Here is a 12,718-nt window from a genome sequence, read left to right as displayed (position 1 = left end):
AAATCTACTTTGACCCATTTTCTAGGTTAAGTGATCTTGGGCATCTTGGTTTCACACATGACCACAGATTCCCATGAAAAACTAAAAGAATAGGTCAAAATCCTGGGAAAAAACTAACAAGATACTGTTTATGTGTACCAAGATACAAGCAAGAAAATATTCTTACAGAATTTATTCACAGGAGATGGGATCAAAGTCCTAATTATTAACATGTTTATCCTATAGGATGCTAGAATAATAATTAGAATTTGTTACTTTACTTTTTGTTATTTAAAATTTATTGAGCACCAACAGTGTGAGACTGAAGTACTTTACAGAACACTGATAACATAACCTTTGTCTTTGAGTCCTTTTTTTTTTTTTTTTTCAGACAGGGTCTCATTTTGTTGCTGGAGTGCAGTGGCACCATCATGGCCGCTGCAGCCTTGACCTCCCAAGCTCATGCAATTCTCCTGCCTTAGCCTCCCAAAGTGTAGAGACTACAGGCACATGCCACCACACTTGACTAATTAAAAACATTTTTCTTTTTAGAGATGAGGTCTCACTATATTGTCTCATTATATTGCCCAGGCTGGTCTTGAACTTCTGGGCTCAAGCAATCCTCCTACCTTAACCTCACAAAGTGCTGGAATTACAAGCGTGAGCTACTGTGCCTGGCCTGAGTCTTAAATTCTTTGCATAATGTACATTTTTTTCAGCACAATACAATGCATGACATCATTAAGAGCTTACGTGAACGTAGACTGAGACCTTTTATGGTGAACTATTTTGAGAGTCACTGTGTTTTATTTATGTCTTGGTAACTGCTGACTAAATGTCTGGATGAAAATAGAGGATCTTAGGTAAAATGAGATGAGAAACTATATGTTGAGCCACATTTGTAATCCTTTAACTCTTGCCTTCTGTAGTCCAGACTCTACAGTAACAGAGCCATCTAATGATCACTGGGACCAATTACAAGCAGATTGCCTGGGAATTAGTGTACTTAATTCTCACAATGATATAATGGAACCATAACGTATGCTCTGCAAATAAGCCATTTAAAAATCATTTCTATTTGGTTTTATAATACAACATACTTATGGAAGTATATATTCCTAATTTGTTTTAGTTTGATTAAAACATGCAAGGAGGCAGTCTTAGAAGCTTGTGATTAGGATTAAGTATATCATTACATAAAAATTAAAAAACCCATTTAATGTGGCCACCTAAGAATGGTTTGTATGTGAAAAAAAAAATGCAGAGGTCAGGAACATGACTGCCTTCCTTGAGGCTGCTAATGTTACAATGAAGCCCCTCCAACTCCTTGCATAAAGGAAACACTTGTCATCAGCTTTGTATTTTCTGACACACCAAAGATTGCTCACAGAAAGCTCCGTTTAGAAAATTTAAGAGCCTTTAAACAAAATGTCCATTGTAAATTATTCTTTAGCAGTGTCCCTGATAAGAGCTTGTAAGGAAAAAGTTTCACAATTGATTTCATTTTAGTATATTAATTGGATTTTCCAGTGACTCATACAGAATTGGCATGATTCTTTGGGGAGATCACAGTGATGATGTGTAAATATCACTTTGGTGGCCAGTGGAAATACTTGTTAAGAAATCGGAAAAAAAATGTTGATGGGTGTGTGCTAGACTTTGCTTTTCCTGACCCTTACACTCACCATTGTGGCAGAGATTGCTGATCATGCCCAGTATGTTTTCTGCTTCTCACATAGTATCAAAAATTCTGATTTGTAGTTGGGCACATGGTTGCCCAGAATAAATATTATTCTCTTATTACTAATAAGCAAATTTAGTAAAGTTGCTGGATACAAAGTTAGCATGCAAAAATCTTGTAGCTACATGTGCCATGTCCATCTAATAGGCAATGAGATGTAAATGAAAGAGGTGTATGCAACTTCCAGTAAATATTGTTTAAGGGAAGGAACGTACTTTTCTCCATTTCCTCAATCCTGCAGGCTGGAATGCAGAGGTAATACCTAGAAGTTAAGTAGCCATCATAGGTCAATATGTGACCTTGAGGATTGTATTATTTTATTTATTTTTAAATTTTTTTTAAGGAGGTGAGGTCTTGCTATGTTGCCCATGTTGGACTTGAACTCCTAGGTTCAAGCAATCCTCCCACCTCAACCTCCCCAAGTAGCTGGGACTACAGGTACATGCCACTGCACCCAGTGGGGATTGTATTAGTTATCTGTTGCTGCATAAGAAATTACTCCACAATTTAGTAGCTTAAAACAACAAACATTATCTTGCTGTTTCTGTGGTCAGGAATTCAGGAATGGCTTAGCTGGGTGGTTCTGGCTCAGAGACTCCCAAGAGGTTGGAGTCAAACTGTTGGCCAGGACTGTAGTCAGTTGAAGGCTAAAAAGGGCTGGTGAATCATTTTCTAAGATGGCTTACTCACATGGCTGTTGGCAGGAGGCATCAATTCCATGCTGGCTGTTGGCAATAGGCCTTAGTTCCTCACCACTTGGACATCTCTATAGGACTGCTTGAGAGTCTGCATGACATGTCAGCTAGTTTCTCCCAGAGGAAGTAATCCAAGAGAGAACAGGGAGGAAGCCGCAATGTTTTGTTATGACTTAGTTTTGTAAGTGTCATACCATAATTTCTGCCATACACTATTCATTAGAAGTAGCTCACTAAATCCAGCCAACATTCAAGAGGAGGGGAATAGATGCCACCTCTTGAAGGGAGGAGCATTGTGGACAGAATCATTGCCCCCAAAGACAGCCACATTCCTATCTCCAGAACCTGTGACTATGTTACCCTATGTGGAACAAACAACTTTGTTGAGGTAATTCATGATCTTTAGATGAGGCAATCATCCTGGATTATTTCAGCGAACTCAGTGTAGTTGCAAGTGTCCTTACAAGAGGGAGGCAGGGCTGGGCATGGTGGCTCATGCCTGTAATCCCAGGACTTTGGGAGGCTGAGGCGGTTGGATCACTTGAGGCCAAGAGTTTGAGACCAGCCTAGCCAACATGGCAAAACTCTGAATCTACTAAAAATACAAAAAAATTAGCTGGGCATGGTGACGCATGTCTATAATTCCAACTATTTGTGAGGCTACACGAGAATCGCTTGAATCCAGGAGGCAAGGGTTACAGTTGACCGAGATTGCACCATGGCACTCCAGCCTGGGTGACAAAGTAAGACTCTGTCAAAAAAAAAAAAAAAAAAGGAGAGAGTTAAGAGAGCCAGAGTGAGAGTGAATGGAAGTGAATAAGACTGATTAAGCCACAAGTCAAGGAATGTATACGGCCTATAGAAGTTGGAAAAAGGCAAAGAATGGATTCTCCTCTACAGCCTCAATAACAAATGCAGCCTTTGATTTTAACCTTGTAAGGCCCATTTTTTACTTCTGACCTCCAGAAATTTGAGATAATAAATTTGTGCTATTTAAGCCACTAAGTTTGTGGTAATTTGTTATCACAGCATAGGAAACTAATACAAATATCAAAGTGATTGTGGACATATTTTAAGTCTACCCTAGACTACCCTCTGGTCACAAATTATTTATAGTTCTCCCACATGCAGAATAAACTTACCCCTTCTAAGGCCCCAGAATCTTATCCCGTTATAGCATCAATTCAAAGTTCAGAATCTTATCCTCTACATAAGCCCAGTGAAGATGAGGCTTCTTGAATGTAATTCTCTAAATAGAACTACTCAGGTACGTGCCTTTCAATCTGAAGTTCTGTGAACAAAAAGAAAAAGGTCATATGCTCCTTTCCCTACAACAACCAATGTGAAATGGCAGGAGCAGAGAGATAACTGCTATGGACACTCCTGTTCCAACAGGTGGAAAACAAGGTACACAGAAGTCACTGGTTCATAGCAATTCTGAAATCCACTTGAGTACAAGTTTGCAGATCCACATTCAAAGCCTGGGAATAACTCCCTACGGCTTTTGGTTCCATCCTCTGGGCTCTTGGTTTTATCCTCTAAGTCATCCCTTTTTTGTGAAAGGTAGATGCGTTTGCATCTAAATAGTTTTATTAGTTTGCTTCCTGTTTGTAGAAATGTGGAGGTCCAAAGGCCCCTTTCCTTTTTGTACTTTCTTTCAGCTCAAGCTGACAGTGTTTCTGACAATACAATTCTCTTAAAACAATTTTCGAATCCATTGTGAATTTTATTGGGTTTTAGTCTAGGAGACAAAAGCCATGTCAGCAAATCTCTTTTGTCTCTTTCTACCTTGGGCTTCTGCTGAAGGACAAAGACCTTAAGTTTCTTAGATGCCCTGTTGTTTGAATGAGAGGACCTGTGAACCACACTCTTAAAATCTTTTCGGCGTTTTTTTTTTTTTTTTTTGAGACGGAGTCTCACCCCGTCCCCCAGGCTGGAGTGCAATGGCGCAATCTCGGCTCACCGCAACCTCTGCCTCCCGGGTTCAAGTGATTTTCCTGCCTCAGCCTCCTGAGTAGCTGGGATTACAGGTACTTGCCACCACACCCAGCTAATTTTTTTGTATTTTTAGGAGAGATGAGGTTTCACCATGTTGGCGAGGCTGGTCTCGAACTTCTGACCTCAGGTGATCTACCCCCCCTCAGCCTCCCAAAGTGCTGGGATTACAGGTGTGAGCCACCGTGGCCAGCCACTCTTAAAATCTTTAGAGCACCTTTTGCCTGATTGAATGGTACTCTGAGGTACCAACTGTAAACACAACAGGTGTGGGGAGTGGAAATGTGGGGGAGGGAGGGTGGATTGGGGATATTTTCAAAAATAAAAGACATGGTCTCAGCACTCAGGTATTTCATAATCTTTGGGGGGGATAACCTGTATACATACATTTAAAAAGCACTGAAGAATTACAGGTCATATCCCTAATGAATATAGATGCAAAAATCCTCAACAAAATACTAGCATACTGACTTCAAAAATACATTAAAAGAATAATTCACCATGATCAAGTGGGATTTATCCCTGGGATGCAAGGATGGTTCAACATATGGGAATCTACAAATGTGATACACCATATAAATAGAATGAAGGACAAATACCATATGATCATTTCAATAGATGCATAAAAAGCATCTGACAAAATTAAACATCCTTTCATGATGAAAATTCTCAACAAATTAGGTATAGAAGGAACGTACCTCAACACAATAAAGGTCATATATGACAAGCTTATAGCTAACATTCTCAACAGTGAAAAGTTGAAGGCATTTCCTTTAACATCAGGAACAAGAAAAGGATGCCTACTCTTACCATTTTTTTTTTCAACATAGCACTGGAAGTTCTAGTGAGAATAATTATGCAAGAGAGGGAAATAAAAGGCATCTTAACAGGAAAGTAAGCGTTGGAATTTTCTGTTTGTTGACAATATGATTTTACATATAGAAAACCCTAAAGACTCCATCAAAAAACTTTAGAATAAATTCAGTAAAGTTGCTGTACACGGTCAACACACAAAAATCAGCAGCATTTCTAGATGCTAAAAACAAACTATCCAAAGAAGAAATTAAGAAAATAATTCTACTTGCATTAGCAAAAACTAAAACTGAAACAAAAAAGGTGTATATTTAACCAACAAAGTGAAACATCTTTATACTGAAAACTACAAAACACTGATGAAAGAAATCGGAGAAAACACAAATAAATGAAAAGATGGCCCATGTTCTTGGATTGGAATAATTGATATAATTAAAATGCCTATGAGGCTGGGTGCAGTGGCTAATGCCTGTAATCCCAGCACTTTGGGAGGCCGAGGTGGGCAGATCATGAGGTCAGGAATTCAAACAAGCCTAGCCAACATAGTGAAACCCTGTCTCTACTGAAAATACAAAAATTAGCCGGGCATGGTGGCACATGCCTGTAGTCCCAGCTACTTGGGAGGCTGAGGAAGGAGAATCGCTTGAACCTGGGAGGCAGAGGTTGTGGTAAGCTAAGATTGCACCACTGCACTCCAGCCTGGGCAACAGAATGAGACTCTGTCTCCAAAAAAAAAAAAAAGCCCATGCTACTCAAAGTGATCTATAGTTTCATTGCAATTCCTATCAAAATTCCAGAGTTATTTTTCATGGAAATAAAAAATCCTAAAGTTCATACGGAACCATAAAAGATCCCAAATAACCAAAGCAATCTTGAGCAAAAAGAACAAAGCTGAAGGCATCATGCTACCTGACTTTAAAATAAATGACAAAGTTGCAATAAGCATAACAGCATGGTATTCCATAAAGACAGACACATTGGCCAATAGAACATGAGTGCAGAATTTACAGATTTGAATTTTGAAAAGGAGCTAAGCACACACAATTGGGAAAGGGGTCTCTTTGATAAAAACTTTTGGGAAACTGTACATCTATGTGCAGAAGAATGAAATTTGGACCTTTATCTCACAACATACACAAAAGTAAAAATGGATTGAAGACTTACATGTAAGACTTGAACTACTAGAAGAAAAGAAGCTACTAGAAGAAAACATAGAAGAAAGCCACTAGAAAAAGATATAGGGGGAAAGCTCCACTACATTGGTCTGGGCATTTTTTTGGACATGACCTCAAAAACACAGGGAACAAAACAAAAAATAAACACATGGGATTACATGAAACTAAAAGCTTCTGCACATCAAAGGAAACAGTTAACAGAGTGAAGAGACAACCCACTGAATGGGAGAAAATATTTACAAATCGTACATCCGATGAGGGGTTAATATCCAAGATATACAAGGAACTCAGTAGCAAGAAAGCAAATAATCTGAACAGACATTAAAAAAAGGTTTTTTTTGTAGAGATGAGGCCTCACTATGTTGCTCAGGCTGGTCTCAAACTTTTGGGCTTAAGCAGGCCTCCCACCTTGGCCTCCCAAAGTGCTGAGATTATAGGTACAAGCCACCATGCCCGGCCTGACACAGGCATTCGTAAAAGAAGACATAAAAATGGCCAACAGGTTTGTGAAAAAAAAAATCACTATTATTAGGGAAATGCAAAATAAAATTACAATATCACCTCACACCTGTTAGAATGGCTATTATCAAGCTGGATGTGGTGGCTCACACCTGTAATCCCAGCACTTTGGAGGGCTGAGGTGGGCGGATCACTTGAGAATCAAGAGTTCCAGACCACCCCGGCCAACATGGTGAATCTCCGTGTCTACTAAAAATACAGATATTAGCCAAGTGTGGTGGCACATGCTTGTAATCCCAGCTACTTGGGAGGCTGAGGCAGGAGGATCGCTTGAACCCAGGAACAGAAGTTCCAGTGATCGGAGATTGCACTTCTGCACTCCATCCTGGGCAACAGAGCAAGACTCCATCTCAAAAAAAGTAGCTATTATCAAAATGCTGAAAAATAGTAAGTGTTGGTGAGGATGTGGAGAAAACTTGCACACTGTTGGTGTTATGTTATTATAGCCATTATGGACAACTATGTAGAGGTTTCCCAAAAAATTAAAAATAGAACTACTATATGATCCATTGATCCTATTTCTAGGCATATATCAAGTAACTGAAATCAGTATGTCAAAGACATATTTGCACTTCCATGTTTATTTCAGTATTATGCACAATTGCTGAGATATGGAATCAACCTGTGTGCATCAATGGATGAATAGATAAAGAAAATGTGGTATATATATACAATGGATACTATTCAGCCTTAAAAAAGAAATTCTGTCATTTGTGACAACATGAATGAAGCTGAAGGACATACTAAGTGAAATAAGCCAGGCACAGAAAGACAAATACTACATGATCTCACTTATATGTGGAATCTTAAAAAGTCAAACTCATAGAAGTAGACAGTAAAATAGTGGTTAGAGGCTGGGAAGGGAGGGGGCGAGTAGGAGACTGAGGATGGGGAGATGCTCTTCAAAGCGTACAAGGTTCAGTCAGACAGGAGCAGTAAGTTTCTGAGATCTATTGCATAGTGTGGTGACTATAGCTAATAATAATGTGTCATATATCTCAAAATTGCTAAGAGTAAATTTCAAATATCTCACCACAAAAAACGTTAAATTAGGTGATGGGTATGTTAAGCTTGATTTAGTCATTCCGTATTGTATATATATATATTAAAATATCACATTGTACCCCATTAAATATTTACAATTATGATTTGTATATATATTTAATAATAAAATCTCAAAATAAAAATATTAAAGACTGCCTACAAAGCAAGGTTTAAGATCTAAATGAACACAGTAGTATTACGGAAGGGATTAAATATTGTAACATTTATTGAGCACTACGTATTTTTGAATTTCCACAACAATGGAAGAATGAGAAAATCGACACTCAGCGTAAGTATTTTGCCCAACTGCATACAGTAAATACACAGGAAAAACAAACACACACAATAAAACCAAACTAACCAAAGTATCTCTTTCAAAAGGAAACGACAGTCCCCTGAAAGGCAACTCGAGACAAATTTCAGCAAAGCCGTGGGACACAGGGCCTTTGAGCTGCTGTCCATTATTGAGTAGCAGAAGCCAAGAAGGACGGAATGTTTTAGAAGAAAGGGCTAGGGGGTCGGGGGTGTTCAAAGGATGGACGGAAGGTAAAATTGAAGTGGGGTCAGACCATGGTTGGACAGCGCAATGGACAATGAACAGCGATTAGGGAAGAGTGGCGAGCGGGTGGGAAGGACAGAGGGCGGAATCGGGGCCGGGGCTGCGGGAGGAAAGGGCGCGGACCGGAGACCCCGCCGCTGGGGGGCAACGCTGTTCGGCCCTGCTAGTGAGGTCACAGGCCCTTATGAGGTGGGGTAGGCGGGCGCGGCCGCAGCGCCTTCCAGTCGGCGCGGAGGCGGCGTTGAGGTCAGCCGCGCCCCACGGCCCCGGAGCCCCTTAGCGGTGGCGGTGGCCGTAGCCGTGGCAGCAACGTCTCCAGGGCGGCCAGGGTCCCGGGCCCGCCCCGCTCGGGGCGCTCGGTGGGCGGAGCGTCGGGCTCGGTCAGGTGACAGCGGGGGCGGGGCCTCGCTGCGCGGGCGCCTGGGAAGGAGGGAGAGCTAGAGCGGCGCCGCCCGAGGGTCTCAGGGGCTGATGGCGGATCCCGCCAACCGCACAGAGCGCTGGGGCCTCGAGCCCGGCGGGAGGAATCCGGTAGTGGGACCCTCAGGGGAGAGAGGTGGGGAAGGAAGACAAGACTCGTGGAGGAGATGGGAGGGGAGCCTTCGAGGTGCAGGGTGGAGAATGCAGTGGGGTGCGAGGGATGAAGTAGAACGGTGTTGGGGCTGGGTTAAGGAAGGTTCCAGAAAGGAACAGTGAGGAGTGAGGGGACCGAGTGGGACAAAGGGGCAGAGTGAAGACTGATCTGCCCACCTGCATATAGTAAATACATAGGAAAAACAAACACAATAAAACCAAACCAACCAAAGGTGGTTCCTCAGAAATGGTGGTCGTTGTACAAGGCTGGCGGCCCGGGGTTGGGTCACTTCCCTGCTCCTTCGGCGTGGGACTGAGACCTTTATTAGGGCACCATTTCCATCTTGCGGGTCATTCACTCACTAGTTTACACGTCCGCTTTCTTCCCATAGAAGTTGCTGGCTTTACACGGGCAGGGCCTATGGGAAGCCTCCCCAGCGCGGGTTCTTGGTAGAGGGGGAGGTTCATTAATGTTTGTTGCACAGATATGAAAACGGGGTGACGAATGCTTGAACGTTCATGAATGGCAGTAGCCGGAATGGAGTTGTGTAAGCAGTTGGTATTAATGACGTGCAGTCCCTCTAGCGAAGGAAAAGGGAGTGAGTGGGGCGGCTTGTGAGGGAAATGTGGCACAAAAGAGGAAAGTACTTTGTGAAGGAATGTCGTACAGTCACGCTTCCGTGAAGATTCCTTTGTTTTTCTCATGTTCAGTGAAGATTCCTTTGTTTTTCTCGTCTTAAACCCCCACAGCCCCATTTTCCCCTCAGCTACTACCTTATTTCTCTTAACAGCATAACTCCTTGAAAGAGCTTACCCTACTGGCTGGGTTCAGTTTCTTTACCCCGTTCACTCTTGCACTCACTTCAAGGACATTGTCTCCTTACCACCCACCCCTAGATGGCTCCTTTCAAGGTTGTCAGTGTCCTCCATGTTGTGAAACCTAGTGAACATTTAGTTCTGATCTCACCCACTTTTTTTTTTTTTTTTTTTTTTTGAGACAAAGTCTCACTCTGTCGCCCAGGTTGGAGTGCAGTGGTGCAATCATAGTCCACTGCAGCTTCAAACTCCTGGGCTCAAAGGATCCTTCTGCCACAGTCTTTGGAGTAGCTGGGACTAAGGTCGCCGTGCCCAGCTAAATAAAAAAAATCTGTAGAGATGAGAATTTCACTTTCGCCCAGGCTGGTCTTGAACTCCTGGTCTTAAGCAGCCCTCCTGCCTAGATCTCCCTATAGTGCTGGGATTACCTGCATAAGCCACCATGCACAGCCTGATTACTCGCTCTTGAAGTACCTTTCTTCACTTGGCATCCAGGAACCCAAACCTACCTGATTTTCCTCCTCACAGTAACCAGAGTGATCCTTTCAGAAAGAACTTCAGATTGTTATCATCCTTCTCCTCAGAACTCTTCAATGCTTGTCAGTCCTTCAGAGTACAAGCCAAAGTTCTTACTGTCATCTAGGGGTCCTCCATGATCTGCCATCCTCCCTTAGCCTCTCTGATCTCCTCTCCTGCTTCAGCCTCATGGGGCCTTCCCACTATTCCTTGAACATTCTTCTTGCCTTAGGGCTTTTGTACTTACTTTTCTTTATGGCTGAAATGTTCTTCCCTAAGATATTAATCAGCTCCCTACTTCAGTTCCTGCAGGTCTGTACTCAAAAGTCTCCCTCTCAGTAAGGTCTTCCTTGGCCACCTTTTCTGTTCCCTGCATCTCCTCCCCATACTACATTTCATATTCCCCTCCCTGCTTTACTTTTTTTTTTTTTTTTTGGTACTTATTGCAGTTAACATATGACATGTTTTATTTTTCTATTTTATCATCTCACTCCCTGACTAGAATGTAAGCTCCATGAGGGCAGATTTTTTTTTTTTTTTCTGTTTTTTTCTGCTATATACCTAGAGCCTGGGAGAGAACGTAGTGATACTAAGCATGCAAACATACACATTGAATTCATGGATAGATGACTGGAGAAGAGGGATACGTCTCCCTCCATTTCTCTAGATTTGTTCCTGCAAGTTCACAGATACAGGATTGAAAGAATTGAGAAACAGTTGTATGGTCAGAGTTATAGGGAATAGACAGACTTTCTATGTTAATTTTTTCTTTTAAGTTTGGAGAGGCTTATTCATACAGCAAATTAAGACCTGCCAACTTTTTGATAATCTGGTCAATAAATTACAAAACAGTTGTTCCTTTCAAGATTTATTCAAAACGTGCCAACTCTGCTTAATTAAGCACTTTGATGGTTTAAGAACTCTTGGTGAGTAGCTTAGTAGGGAAGGGAATTTGTTCATTCATCCCTCTGTCCCTCTCTTTTCCCTTCCCTCCCTCCATCCCTTCCCTTCTTTCCTCTACGCTTTTCTTCATTATATATACAGCATTGTGTTTGATACTGTGAGAAGTAGTTTTAAGAATTATAAGTTACCAGTCCCTGTTCTTTATAAATTTAGGCTGTAGTTGGTATAGGAGCTGTACATGTGAAAATTAAATACAAATACAAGGCAAAGGATTAATGTCAGTTAAATAGTGAAGACAAGAATAGTGAAGACAGTAAGTGTACAGTAGCTTGGAGGTATGAAGATTGAACTGGTTAGAAAAGATCTAGAAGAGATTACATAGAATGGGTTACTGGGGAGGCCTGTATAGATTTCAAATATTTTCTGAGATGAGTATTTTTAATGTGGTTCTATTTTATTTTTTAACATATTTTGAATTCCAGGAATGTTGGACATATCACACTAAAAAATGATGACTATTAACATATGTCAGAAATAAATACAAATGATTTTAAGTACTCTGTCTTCATTAGAATATTAATACTTGCAGTTAAACTTTACAAGAAAAAGACTGATGATTATAACTAGCAATGTAATATAATGTAATATAGCTAGCACTGTGATAAATAGCTCATTAAATGTAACTCAGATATGAGTTGAAAATGTGAAAATTTGAGGAATTTCTAAGTGTTGGTTATCACATTTGCATAATGTGAAAGTCTTTGGTTTAAAGTGAGGCTACATCATTTTTTGTTTGTAGTAGTAGTATTGTTTGAGAGGCAATCTTCTATGGGACTGAAGACCACATGCTTGGAGTTAAATTGTCTGACTTCAAATTTTGTCTCCACTATTTGCTGGTTGTGTGATCTTGGGAAACTTGATCTCTTCAAGTCTTTATCATAATATTTAGCACAGAGGCATATAGGAAGATTTGGTAGTGGGAGTGATTACTACTGTCTTAGCACTTCTGCTTCTCAGGGTTTATTTAAATAAACAGATGTAATTGGATTTCTCTGGTTTGTATGCCATTTGAAATTGGATTTCTCCTTATACCACAAAAGGTAAAGTTAAGGAACTCGATGATCTGTGATTTATAGTCTACTAACTTCTTTTTCTAGTGTTTGTCCACATATCTGTGTTCACGAAATTTATTGTGTATCATACCCCAAGTCAGTGTTAGGTTGAAGAGATAACTTCAGATAGGTAAATATAATTGCTTAAGTCTCCTAAATAAGCATATGATTTTTTATGTCTTTTTTTTTTTGACAGGAAATCCTTTTGTAGTATTGCTCATTCATAGTTGTTCAAAACCGAGAGTCCTCAAGGACAGAATTTACCTCTAAACAGAAAG

Source organism: Aotus nancymaae, unplaced genomic scaffold (genome assembly GCF_030222135.1).
Source record: "Aotus nancymaae isolate 86718 unplaced genomic scaffold, 86718_ANA_hifiasm-v0.15.2.pri h1tg000089l, whole genome shotgun sequence".
NCBI lineage: Eukaryota > Metazoa > Chordata > Mammalia > Primates > Aotidae > Aotus > Aotus nancymaae.
This window is presented reverse-complemented; position numbering follows the sequence as displayed.